The sequence below is a fragment of the Macrobrachium nipponense genome, chromosome 20, assembly GCF_015104395.2.
Source record: "Macrobrachium nipponense isolate FS-2020 chromosome 20, ASM1510439v2, whole genome shotgun sequence".
Classification (NCBI taxonomy): domain Eukaryota; kingdom Metazoa; phylum Arthropoda; class Malacostraca; order Decapoda; family Palaemonidae; genus Macrobrachium; species Macrobrachium nipponense.
The window spans coordinates 74,664,757-74,679,872 of NC_061089.1; positions in this window are offsets into that span (position 1 = coordinate 74,664,757).

Here is a 15,116-nt window from a genome sequence, read left to right on the forward strand (position 1 = left end):
ATATATAAATGGATATATATATGTATATATATAGTATATATATATAAGATATATATATATATATATATAGAATAATATTAATATATATAAATATATAATATATATAATATATATAATATATATATATATCATATACTATATAATATAATATATATAATATATTATATATATAATTATAATAATATATAATATAATATAAATATATTAATATAATATATATATATATATAATATATAATATATATAATATATAATAATATATAATATATATATATATATGTATATATATATATATATATATTATTATATAATATATCTCTGATATTATATATCAATAAATTATTAATATATATAGATATATAAATATATATAGATTATTAATATAAATAGATTATAAATAAATTATATAAATATTAATAATATATATATATATAATATTATATATATATATATTATATATTATCTATATATATATTAATTATATAGATATATATATAAATAAATATATATAAGCTATATATATAGATAAATAGGATATATATATAGATAAATAAATATATATAATATAATATCTATATATTATTAATTTAATATATATATATATATATATACACTCGGCTATCTCGCTTTTTCATTTTTTTCCTTCGTGGCAAAAAAACTTTATTTATACATAGCATCACGTTTTATATACTTCGTGATCAAGTTATCATATATATATATAGTATATATATATATATATATATATATATCTATATATATATGATATATAAGCAAATACCACAGGAAAATGATAGTCAGAAATCCAAGTGCTTTTGTCTTTACTCAGACATTGTCAAGGAGTTAATGAAGTACAATTGGAGAGAAAGGTCTCAGGTACAAAACAAGATCAAGAATACTAGATGGTTAATTGTCAAAAGGGTAAAAATTAAAAGATAATTCAGGATTGTCGGATATCACACGGTCACAAACCTAACCGAAATTACAAAGTACCTTTACAGTCCAAAACATGTAAAAACTGAATATATTAATTTTGTTGCTTATATTTATCTACAACTTTTTTCATAATGAAAGCATCAAGTTTGAATAAACCAAGACTTAAATTTAGAAAATTTCTATTATTTGACATGATGAAACAAGATTCAATGATATTCCTTTTAACTGTGTCATTACAAATGTCTACACTCTCCACAATTTACTCCAAACTTCTCTGCTGTCCTCAGAGCATCACTTGACGAAGATGCACCAAGACCTCAACTCCGGCCAGGGGCCATAACCTAGTTAGGGCAGTATGTGAAAATCTTCGACACCTTGATATCGGTGTACCTGAGGAAGCAGTCATCCAAGATTTGCCACCATGGCGGGTTCCTATTCCTGCTGTCACTTTCACACCAACCTCTAAAGATGCCCATACCAGTTTACAGAAGCAGCTGGTTTGTTCCGACTAAGTACAAACCGTCGGTTGTCTAACAAAAGGATATCCGCGGGAACGCGCCGCCGCTACCGCATACAAAGAGTTCAAACTTGAATCGCTGTACCTGGGTCTGGGGTAACTGCGCGGGGTGAGCCCGGGCCAGCTTGGGTAGGTCATTGTGATACCATTCTTTTCGCGGTAGCCGTCGTGTCAACACCTACTCCTTCCGCCTTGACCCGACTTGAGATAAACAACGCATGACCGCCGACTGTAGTCTTTCTTTATCGTGATATATCTTTGACATCCTGTGCTTGAGTGCTTCCCCAGTGCCCTATTCCTATCCTTTTATTTATCCTTTAGTATTACCTAGCATCCTAACTTCCCTGTAAGTATGGAAGGCGGATCTATGGTGGGTTTTTCGGGGAGGATGTGTGTGTTTCCGATGGCATGCGTTGCGGTACATCTTTGCCTTCGCCAACCTCGGATCCTCATCTTTGGTGTATTGCTTGTAGGGGTTTTGAATGTTCCCCTGATGCATCGTGTTCAACCTGTGCGCAGTGGAATAATGATCAGTGGAGGCTCTATTATGAGGCGCATGAGAGTGTTTTCAGTGTCGCTAATGTTGATACCGATAAGCCTAGGCCTAGGCCGACTACTGTGGGGCCTAAGGCTGTGTGTGAGGGGGATAGTGCCCAATTGGAGAACACTAGGCCTAGTAATCCTTCCTCCTTATTAACGGGGGACCTAGTTAGTGAGCCTAGTGTCCTTCCCAAGAAACTTAGGCTAAAGAAACCTTCGTCGTCGGGGGCTAGGAAAGCAGGTAAGAGGAAAGAAGCTACCTTAGGGGCTGGGATCCATGTTCCTGCCTCGAAGCGTAACAAGAAGGGGTCTTCAACCGAGAGCTTGTTCCCGCCTAGCCTAAAGGCCGAACTATCTAGGTATGACCATAGCAGTACCGAGACACAGCCGGGTGCCAAGGTAACCCCCTGTTCCTCTCGGGCACAATCAGTCCAGCCCCAGGAGGGATCCGGTGACGGACCTGATGCCTCACCCTCCCATCCTGAGGACAGTGCTAAGGAGCCCGGAACGGGACCCAACTCGCAGGAGCCGGAGGGGCCCCCTCCCCTCCAGAAGTTTGCGGCAACCCGACGCAAGAAGCCAGCCAGCCACAACGCTCGGAGGAGGAGCATCAATGGAGACCTTTCGATGCCGCAAGGCCTAGGTCGCGCTGAGAGACCAGTGCCAGCGTTGATGCCCGAAAAAGCTAGGCCTAGGCATGAGCCTAGTACCTCCGCACCACCTCCATCAGTTAGCCTAGGTACAGTGGGGGCCCAGGTCCTCACTCCCGCACTGGACATTGCGAACCTGGTCAATAAACCAGGCGGTGGAGGACTACTTAAGCTCCAAAAAGGAGGTTTCCCAGCAAGTGGAGAAGAAGAACACCAGTCTAGAGGAGTCTGCCCGTAGGATGGAAGAAGCCAGGAAGAAGTTCCTTTTGGAAAAGAAGTCAGAGGAACTGTTTCCAGATTTGGGTGACAGTTCTGACTCTGATTCCGAGCCCGATTCATGCTCCGAGGGGGAGCCCGATTCTGACCCCGATTCGGACGGCAGTCAGACTAGCTCACCTGCGGAGCCCGAGCCCTATCATTCAACCAGATTCTGTCGTTGATTAGAAGCGCCAATGGCCTAACAGAAACTGAGGAACTGACACAGGAGTTTCAATCAGAGGTGCATAAGGTGCTCAACCTGAAGAATTCACAGCCCCCCTCGGTCAGCCTCCCCTGGAGCAACCAGGTTAGGCTAGGCCATGGCTAGAGCGTCCCGAGAAGCCACGACTTCACCAACTAGGGTATCTGAGAAACAGAGGTGGCTTCCTATCCCTGCTCAGGGGGCCAGCAGGTATTATAGGCCAACAGGTGACAAACTAAGGGAGTCTGCATATTCCAGGGACCTTGCAGATCTCTTAGATGTCAGTCTGGACGCCCTTCAGAAAAAGCACCTCTTGCTCTCTCCCTCAGAAACCGAAGGACTCATTCGCGCTCTAGCTCTGGCCCTCGCTACGAATTCGTGGATGGAACGTCTACTGGCAGCACTTCCGCAGTTCTTACCCCGAGCTCCAGCCTCAGCAGCAGCAGAACTTGTCTTCGTTCATGCAGTGTGGGATCAAGACACTCTCGCACCAAGCAGACAACTTAGCGGTCCTGTGGGCTAATATGGAGGTGAAAAGGAGAGAGAATGCCTTCAAGGAGGCCAAATCGCCAGTGGTGAGAGACCTCCTTCCGGACTTACGGAAAAACCCGCTGTTCCAGAAAGAACTTATTCCTGCGGAAGAAGTTCGCAAGGCAGCGGAGAAGAAGGAGCGATCTCTCCAATCTAGGGCTCTCTCCAATTCCGCAACCCGGGCCATAGACCACGGCCAGCACCACAGATTAGCCAACAGGTAAGAGAAGCGCAGAGGACCGGCTTTTCCCGTGCGTAGGCGAGAGGAGAAGAAACCTTACTCTGTGCGAAGGACAAGTTCCATAGGGAGAGGACTCGTCCCTTTCCATCAAAGGAGCGGAAGCAGAAGGGCAACAGAAGAGAGGGAGGTCCCCGCAAGAAATTCTAGGCCAGATCCTGCCCGTCAGCGGAAGGTAGGGGTTGCTTGGCTGCCAATTGGCAAGTGTGGCAGCAAGCAGGAGCGGAAGATTGGACCCTGCAGGTTATCAAGTCAGGCTACCGTCTTCCCTTCCAGTCTACACCCACTCTATCCCCTACCCCCATCCAAGTCCCTTCCTATCGACCGGACTCGGACCGCGGACGGGCCCTGGAGGAGGAAATATCCAAGCTACTTCAGAAAGGGGCGTTGGAAGAGGTTCAGGATCCAGGTCCAGGGTTCTACTCCAGACTCTTCCTGGTAGAAAAGGCAACAGGGGTTGGAGGCCGGTCATAGACCTTTCACCCCTCAACAAGTTCCTTTCTCTGACAAAGTTTCGGATGGAAACGGCAGACTCCGTTCGAGCTTGTGTCAGGGAGGGAGACTTCATGGCCTCAATAGATCTTCAAGATGCCTACTTCCAAGTCCCTGTTCACCCCCTCCTCCAGAAAATTCCTCAGGATTGTCAGCAAGGGAAAGACTCTGCAGTTCACCTGCCTGTGCTTCGGCCTCGCCACAGCCCCACAGGTGTTCACCAGGGTCTTCAAGATAGTGTCAGTTTGGGCACAGGACGCACGCAAGAGGCATCCGTCTCCTCCGCTACCTGGACGATTGGCTCATCTTAGCCGAGACGGCTGCGCAGTGTGCGGAGCACCTTCAGCTAGTTTTGTCATTCGTTCAGGAACTGGGAGTGGTGGTGAATGTCGACAAGTCGGATTTCACTCCCAGGCAAAGGATGGTGTACCTCGGAATGACACTAGATTCATCCCTCATGAAGGCCTTCCCCTCGGAGAACAGGGTCTCCGGCCTAGTATCTCAAGTGCGGAGAGCTTTGGGGCCCAGCCCTCCCACGGCAAAACTCTGCCAGTCCATCTTAGGACACATGGCCTCAATAGAGAGACTAGTGCCTCACAGCAGAAGGCGTATGAGGCCGCTTCAGTGGCTGTTCAAGAAACAATGGTCTCCTCAGGAAGGGGACCCCAACAGCAAAATTCTTCTCTCAACCCAGAAGTAAGGAAGTCCCTGGAGTGGTGGATGGTGCCTTCCCACCTCCAGGGGGCATCTCTCTCAGTCCGAGAACCCCAGAGATTCTTCTCTTCACGGATGCATCAAAAGAAGGGTGGGGGGCGCACCTGACGGAGGAAGAAGTGAGCGGCCTGTGGTCGGAAGAGGAGAAAGCAGCTCACATCAATGTCTTGGAATTGAAGGCAGTCTTCCTCTCCCTTCAGCACTTCCTGTCTCAACTCCAAGGGAAAACGGTGGGCCTAATGTCAGACAACTCCACGGTGGTGGCATATCTAAACAAACAGGGGGGCACAGTCTCACTGGATCTCTGTCGCCTGGCAGTACAAATCCAGGAGTTAGCAGAGGAAATGGACATCACCCTCAAGGCAAGATATATTCCAGGCAAGAAAAAATGTTTGGGCGGACCATCTGAGCAGGAGGGGACAGATAATCAACACAGAGTGGTCCCTCCATCAGAAAGTAGCAGATGGCCTGATAAAGAGGTGGGGCTCTCCGTCGATAGACCTCTTTGCCACCGCATGGAACAGAAAACTGCCAGTGTTCTTCTCCCACTCCCAGACCCGCAGGCAGCGGGGGAGGATGCCCTCCTGCAAGATTGGAAGAACCTGGACGCTTACGCCTTTCCGCCTTTCCCCCTCCTCCAGAAGATCCTTCAGAAGATTCGCTACTCGCAGAACCTGCGAGTAACCTTAGTAGCTCCTTGGTGGCCGGAAGCCCCCTGGTTCCCAGAAGTGCTGGATCTTCAGTTAGGGGACCCGGTAAGCCTACCAGACAGAATAGATTCTCCTCGCCCAACCCAACAACGGATGCCTACACCCAATCCGTCGGCCCTCCGCTTACACGGGTTCAGACTGTCATCAAAATCCTCCGCGATAGAGGTTTTTTCTCCAGGCAGTTAGCTGAGGCCATGGCCAATCCTGTGAAACCTTCCTCAGGCAGATTGTACCAGGGAAAGTGGCGACGGTTTCAAGATTGGTGTCAAGATAAAGGCATTGCCCCAGACGAGGCCACCATCCCTCAACTAGCGAGTTTTTTCCACCACCTCAGGAAGGATAAACGACTATCCATATCGGCAGTGGTGGAGGGTTATAGAGCGGCTTTTGAATCAAGTATTCGCGTTGAAAGGCATGGACCTCGCTGCATCTCCAGAAATTTTGTTGCTCTTCAAGCACTTTAGGAAGACCTGTCCCCCGAGAGAGCTACGGACTCCCCACTGGGATGTAGCCTTAGTCCTGGAATCCTTGAGAGGTCCTCCCTATGAGCCCTTACATTCAGCTTCCTTGAAGAACCTCACCCCTTGAAGACCCTTTTCCTCTTAGCCCTGGCATCTTCGAAGAGGGTCAGCGAACTACACGCGCTGTCCTACGAAGTGTCACACACCAGGCGTTGGAGGGAGATGGGGTTCTCGTTTGTCCCTGGCTTTGTAGCCAAGACTCAAGACCCATACAAGCCAGAGGAGATGTTTTGTTTTCTCTTTTACCATTCCTTCCTTGGGGGATTTTACCGGCTTTGACAAAGAGGAACTGGAGTTCTATGCCCGGTCAGAGCCATGAAAGCCTACCTCAAGAGGACGAGACAGTTCAGACCGGCTATCAAACGGCTGTTCGTGGCCACGGGCAAGCATCCGAAAGAGGTGGCTAAGAATACCATCTCCTTCTGGATCAGACAGGTTATAAGAAGGGCCTACGAAAACAAGGAAGTACCAATGCCAAAGGTGAGGGCTCACGAAGTTAGGGGCATAGGCTCCTCTATGCTCTTCAGGAAGAACCTCTCAGTGGGTCAGGTATTGAGAGCAGGCACCTGGAAGAGTCAAACCATTCCACCTCCTTCTACCTACGAGAAGTTACGTTCAAATCTCTAGAAGTGTTCTCTCTGGGCCCCATTGTCGCAGCCCAAGAGATCCTCTAGGCGTTGGTCACCCGCACACTGCGTACCTCAATTTGGAAATACACACACACACACTCCCAGCAATTCCCGCCTAAGTCTGGCCGAATGTAAGGGGTATGAGTGAGTTTTCCTGGTAATATCCTACGTATGACTGTACTGTCCATGACACGACTTGGCCACTACTGACTTACCTGGAGAGTAGAATGATGGCTAAGAATCCTTCAGGAACAGCTCTCTGAGTGAGTATTAGTACCATAGGTTAGGACAACAGCCGGAGCCCCTTGGGTTCTCCCCTATTGAATCCTTACCGTGTAAAGTGTCATGAGGAGTAGGGGGTCTGGGTTAACATCAGGTCATGTGAAGTTATTGGCGGCTCTTCAAAGGGGTACATTCAGGTCACTCACCTTCCCATCCTCAGTTCGAGTCTCCTTTTGTTAGACAACCGACGGTTTGTACTTAGTCGGAACAAAAGTAATTTTGTCGAAAAATTATTTTTTCCTATATACAAACCTAGGTTGTCTAACAGATTAATGGCCCTCCTCATCCACCCCTCATTGAGTTATGGCCCCCATTTTGAAGAGTGTGTCTGTTTAGACTAAGTATTCTAACGGCTCAAAGAATGGTATCACAATGACCTACCCAAGCTGGCCCGGGCTCACCCCGCGCAGTTACCCCAGACCCAGGTACAGCGATTCAAGTTTGAACTCTTTGTATGCGGTAGCGGCGGCGCGTTCCCGCGGATATCCTTTTGTTAGACAACCTAGGTTTGTATATAGGAAAAAATAATTTTTCGACAAAATTACTTTTTGGAAACAATATCCAAAGTGTCAAGTTCAGTTCCTGCAGGATACCACATCTATGTTGACAGCTCAGTACAGGCAGATGGAAGTGCAGCATGTGCTTTGTTCTCCCCCACTTTAGAATCTCCTGATGGTGGGTGGCATGGTCGCAGGTTGCCAAACTCATCCAGTTCCACTTATTGCGAACTTCAAGGTATAGGGATGCAGTAACCCTACTTGTTAGAAGAAATGTGAATGGATTGGTGATCTGTGACTACAAATCTGCACTCCAGGCACTGACATCTTCTAGGCCCAGCTGTGGCCGTGTTGTGCGAGACATATTGTGTCAACTCGTTGCTGCTTACAGTGCCTCGCTTGTCTTGTCCTTCATGTGGATGCCCTCCCATATTGGGCTTGCTGGGAATGACATGGTGGACAGTCTTGCTAAAGCTGCCTGCACGCTGGACCTTGATGACAGAAATGTTTGAGCCTTACTTCGCTGCCTTAAACATAGAATATATTCAGACCGCTTTTGCCTGTACAGTACAGCGTAGGGATGCAGAGAGGGGCACTAGTGTTTCCATACAACCATCATGATAACTTTCTGCAGAGCCGTCACAAGTACCGGCGACGTGGACTCGTGGTGCGTAGGCATAATGTTGTAAGTGTCAGGATAAGGTTGGGATATCGTCCTGTGTGGCAGGTTGGACAGACACTAGATATACCACACTACACCTCATGTAAACTGTGTAACCTTGCTAATGCCAATAAACTTGACACACTACTGCCTTCATTGCCCCACTGTAAGGAATCTGTTACCTCAAGGACAAAATTTACTTCAAACCTGCCAATATTTACTCAAAGATGAACCACCTAGACGTAATTTTGACTCGTCATCCTCACTTTGGTGGCTGTAAACTGTCTGTTGCAGTTGTTGTTGTGATATAGAATGCGATCTCATATATTTTAGTTATTTTGTGTAACTAATATACCGATGATTCAATGCTGTAATTTTTTTTTTTCTGTTGATTTCTGATGTACTGTATGTAACTGCTAATATGTAACTTTGTTTTGACGTCTGTGGGCATAATAAATTTATTAAATAATGTGTCATTACATGGGATTAAGGCTCTTGCTTGACTCCCAGTTAATAGGATGGTCTAAATCTCTCATATGTACGAATAATGCATTCGATATTTGCCCAGTTCTCAAAGAATATTGATGTTGTTTGAGACGTTGTGAAAGAGATTTTCCGGTTTGTTCGTAATAGACTTTATCACACTTTTTGCAAGGAATTTCATATATGCAGCCTGGAAGATCTTTAGGAGAATTTTTTATTATTAAACTCTTGACATTAATATTACTGAAAACAACATTTATGCTAAAAAGCTTTAAAATTCTAGGAATATCTAAAAACCTTTCATCATAGGGTAATTTTAGAATGTTATGCTTACTAAATTCAAGTTTGTCATTAGTTGAATAAAATGTTTTTCTAGCTCTTTTCCATGCCACATCTATAAAAGTCCTTGGATATTTAAGTTTCAATGCAATATCATAAATAGTTTTAATTTCAGTGTCAATAAACTGTGGGCTACAGACACGTAAGCCCTTAGGAACATCCCAGAAAAAACAATAACTTTTTTTTACATGGAATTTTTTGAGACAAAACTCTTACCAAGAATTTTGCCCCAAAAAGTTATTTGGTTTAGATATGTGGATGATATCTTCTGTATTTGGCCAGTTCACGAAAATCTCCAGGAATTCCTTAATAATCTCAATATTATAGTCCCTTCTATAAAATTTACTGTAGAGGAAGAAAGAAATTGTAATTTGAATTTTCTTCATGTAACTGTCCATAGAAATAATAGAAATTTCACCTTTTCAGTCTTTCAAAAATCAACTAACATTGCCTCTTTTGTTCATTACTACTCCAATCACCATCAAAATGTTAAATTCTGTTTTTTCTGGGATGTCCCTAAGGGCTTTACGTGTCTGTAGCCTGCAGTTTATTGACGCTGAAATTAAAACTATTTGTGATATTGCATTGAAACTTAAATACCCAAGGACTTTTATAGATGTGGCACGGAAAAGAGCTAGAAAAACATTTTATTCAACTAATGACAAACTTGAATTTAGTAAGCATAACATTCTAAAATTACCCTATGATGAAAGGTTTTTAGATATTCCTAGAATTTTAAAGCTTTTCAACATAAATGTTGTTTTCAGTAATATTAATGTCAAGAGTTTAATAATAAAAAATTCTCCTAAAGATCTTCCAGGCTGCATATATGAAATTCCTTGCAAAAAGTGTGATAAAGTCTATTACGGACAGACCGGTAAATTTCTTTCACAACGTCTCAAACAACATCAATATTCTGTGAGAACTGGGTAAATATAGAATGCATTATTCGTACATATGAGAGATTTAGACCATCCTATTAACTGGAGTCAAGCAAGAGCATTAATCCCACGTAATGACACAGTTAAAAGGAATATCATTGAATCTTGTTTCATCAAGTCAAATAATAGAAATGTTCTAGATTTAAGTCTTGGTTTATTTAAACTTGATGCTTTCATTATGAAAAAAGTTGTAGATAAATATAAGCAACAAAAGTAATATATTCAGTTTTTACATGTTTTGGACTGTAAAGGTACTTTGTAATTTCGGTTAGGTTTGTGACCGTGTGATATCCGATAATCCTGGATTATCATATCTTTTAATTTTTACCCATTTGACAATTAACCATCTGGTATTCTTGATCTTGTTTTGCACCCGAGACCTTTCTCTCCAATTGTACTTCATTAACTCCTTGACAATGTCCGACTATCATTTTCCTGCGGGGTTCGCTTATTTATGAAGTCACGTGCATCTACAGTGATTTTTTGTTGTTTTTAGCATATATAATATATATATAATATATATATATATAATATAATATATATATATAATATTATATATATGATTATATATAGATATCTATATATATATATATATATATATATATATATATATATATATATATATATATAGATATCTATATATATATAGATACCTATATATACGTATATATAGATGATATATAGATATCTATATATATATATATAGATATCTATATATATATATATAGATATCTATATATATATATATATATATATATATATATATATATATATATATATATATATATATATATATATAGATATCTATATATATATATAGATATCTATATATATATATAGATATCTATATATATATTAGATATCTATATATATATATATAGATATATATAGATATCTATCTATATATATAGATATCTATCTATATATATAGATATCTATCTATATATATATATATATATATATATATATATATATATATATATATATATATATATATATATATATATATATATATATATATATATATATATATATGTATATATATATATAACATGGAAAGATATACATAACGAACTCGACCGAATTCGCCAACTGCTGACAAACAACGGGTATGCAGATCAAATTATCGAAGCAGCAATAAAAAGAAAATGGACGAATTTTACCAACCCAACACCATGGCGAAAAACGAGGAAAACTTGATTATTTACCATCGTGTACATTATGGGTCTGCATACAAGGAGGATTGCTGCACACTACGCGGGATAATAAACAGAGGCGTAATCCCAAAAGCCCCTTACCATGAAATAAACCTCAGGATATATAGTAAGCCCAACCTTGTAGCAGCCTTAATAATGAAGAACAGCACCGCTCCGGGGGGACCGAAGGAGATGTGCACGAATGTAGTTTACAAATTTACTTGTCCAGAGGAGGTGTGTAAACCTCACAGCCAAAACTACATCGGCGGGGACACTACAACGACCCTTCGGAGACGTCTGCTGGCTCATAGAAATCAAGGGGCCATCCATCAACATTACATAGATGTTCACGACAGGAAGCCATCTCTACAAGAGCTCATAGAAGGACACCCAGGTCGTACACAGAGAAGACAACTACGGTCGCCTCTTAATAACGGAAGCAGTGAGCATCGCTATTCAGAAGCCGACCTTGAACGTCCAACAAGAATCGGACCATCTACTCCCCTCCAGCAGGAGAAGGAATACCCAAGCCAGCAGGGACCAGACAGCGCGCGCCCAATCCACCGAGAACATCGCGCCCCTTGGGAAGGCATGAGAAGACCCGCGTCAGCGAAAGTCAAGTAACATCCTTACTCAGGTCGCTGAGACCCGCCCAACACGAATCAGCAACCGTTAACCAACGTAGACCATTTTGGACATACACACACACACACACACACACTCAAATTTAAATCATACACATTTATGTATAAACAGAAATTATCTCTTGTACCTTTATGCATGCTATAAAAATATATACATATATTTGTACTCCCGTATTTAGATTTCTATATTCATTTTCATTTCTGTATGTAATTTTGTAATTTTTATCTAAAACCAACATGTAACATATTAAATTTTAAACATACATTTAAGGAAACTCTAGCACATGGCATTGTATTTTGAATATTTATTTAACCACTGTTTAAACTTTCACTCTTATTGTCGCAGTACATATGTCCTTATATTCTTTGTAACTAAAACAACGCCCTTAAGCTGTTAATCCCTAGACTAACCAGTACCCATACCTCGAGGTCATACCTCCCACACGATGAGATAAATAGGCCGAAAGGTCAGATTGTAAGTCAGTAGTCGCTTGATAATGCCATAAGGCGAAACAGCTGTCGTGACAAAATTCAATAAATGGAAGAAGGAAGTCTGCGTATATTTCACCAGAAATTGACGAACGAGAATCGGAAAAAAACTTCGTCGGTATGAAGATACCTGCAAGAAACTTATTGATGCCACTAAAGCAATTGCTTTTAAAAACGAAAATATATATATGTATATTTGATTTTAAAAGATGAATTGAGAGATAATTCGCACATTTTTGCTTTCATGTTCATAATTTTCACATATATAATTTAATTTGTTTTAGATACTGATTTTCAAATGCATTTACAATTTAAAACAAATTTTGACTGCTGCTCTGATAAAGTTATAGAAATGGCTTTAGGGAAAAATTATGTTCTTTTTTTCCATGGCTAAAATGGCAGCAGTTTTTTTGTTAAAAAAATTACGTATCAACAAAAAAATTATACCAAATCTGAGGGTTTGTTTGTCAATGTGTATTGTTAATGGCTTCATATACATATATATATATATATATATATATATATATATATATATATAATATTATTATATATATATATATATATATATATATATATATATCTCATGCATGTGTGTAGAGTAAAATTAATTCATGAACTCTGATCTGATAATTTGGATTGCCGTTATTCTTATAATTTTCATATGTCATCTCATAGGGTTGTATATTATTCTAAAAAGCACAGGCATTTCATAACATGATATCTGGATGATAAATATGCTATAATCATACTCATCCTATACCTATGTTGTGAGAAATGTATAATTATTTCACCTTATCTGTTATGTATATTAATTTTCTGCTTTACATGACAGTTTGCGTCATCAGCAATAAAGCTTAAGAATTCGAAGAGAGAAAAACAAATAGAACATAAATAAACTTGATTTTCCTTAGATTATGAATAGTATTAGCAATGAAATATTCGATTTCACTTGCATCATTAGCATCATCATCGCCACTATGTTCTTTTCTAACAGTAAATCTGGATCACAAAGCCTTTCTCCATGATCGGGTGAATATTAGTGTCTGCCTACCTGGTGCTTGGAATCGGACGAGTCACTGTCCCTTTCGCTGTCGTCTGAATTGATGATAACCTCCCTTCTAGATTTTCAAACATTTCTTCAGTTTCATTCTTGATGAGCGACTCTTTCTCATGGAAGTGTATCTGGATACTATAATGTATCCTGTACAGAAACGCTTTGGTATGACAAAGATAAGAAAACAATGGGTATGGAAAATAGGGATCAGGTGTTTAAGCGATTGACTGCTAGCGCAAGCGAAGGCCAGGAAGAGGTTCCTGAATGAAGCCAAATCCCAGCCTAACCACAAACCAAGGCTGCCAAAACCTTCAGTTCATTTATTTTGTTTTATTTTTTTTATGAAGCAAATTGATATAAATTGATATAAAATATAGAATGTTCAAGTAGAGAATCCATAGCAAACGGAGGTTAGATTCACAGAAGGAAAAATTTTGCCTAAATAGAGCAATGGCAAATTGTACTGAGGGCATTGTATACATGCCTATAGTATTGAAGGACTCCTTTTATACTTGGCACGCTATAGGTGCCCCAGGATTAGAAAGGGTTAAAGGAAAGATTAGATTTTTTGCTGCACACCTGATACAATACAATGATTAAAAAGTAAAAACAATAAAAAACAAGCCCTAATTGAAAACTTTGTCCTGATTGGCTAGCTATGAGTGACGTCACTAAGCTCCTCCCCATTTGTACCATGCTTGTCATCTTTCAGTAGTCAAGGCGGGAAGGCGGTCCTTTTAATATGTTGACATTTTAACATAGCTAAATTATGGTGTCATGTGCCACATAAATCAGAAAAACATGAGGAAATTTGTACATTTTCATTGCTTTCCAAGAAATATTCCCGCAAGTGATGTCATATAAATACAGTCCTGTCCCAAATTATGCGTGTTCAAATTGTGCGATTCCCCTTTTATGCAGTTGCTAGTTCTCAAAATAGATTTTCTGTATCTGCGATGCCCTTCAAATTCTGAGTCATGCGCCTCGAAACATATCAAATCTATTCTTTTCAAGTATTTTAGATGTGGGGGGTTTTGCTGGTATCTGAGAGAAGGGGGGGAAAAAAACTATTATTCCTCCAAGGGGGAATGCGAGAGAAAGATTTCCTGCTCAGCCATTAGCTAAGACGAAAGGCTCTGTCTCACCTCACGCATTTGTGACGTCATAGCTCAGTGTGTATGAATCATTGCCATACGTATTATTCAGATCTGCGAAGTGTATTCTGATCATCTGCATCATGCAGATTTGATCATTTATTTTTTCTATTGCTGAAATAGGTTTTGATGAAAATGACTAGTAAAAGTAATTAACAGAGAAGCAGATGTGTTTGAGAGAGAGAGAGAGAGAGAGAGAGAGAGAGAGAGAGAGAGAATCGTTCGATCTAAACTTTTCAAGTAACTGTCATTTCATGTTGAATTTTGAATTTTTATCATTTCTTTTTAAGAAATTGTAATTTCATATCAAATTTTGAATTTTCATCATTCTTTTTTTATCGTAGAATAAATTTATATGAAAACGATTACATAGTGAATGTGCCGGACAAATAAACAGACAACCGCTCGTAACCAGGTTTGTTAAGCAATAACGGGAGTGAAG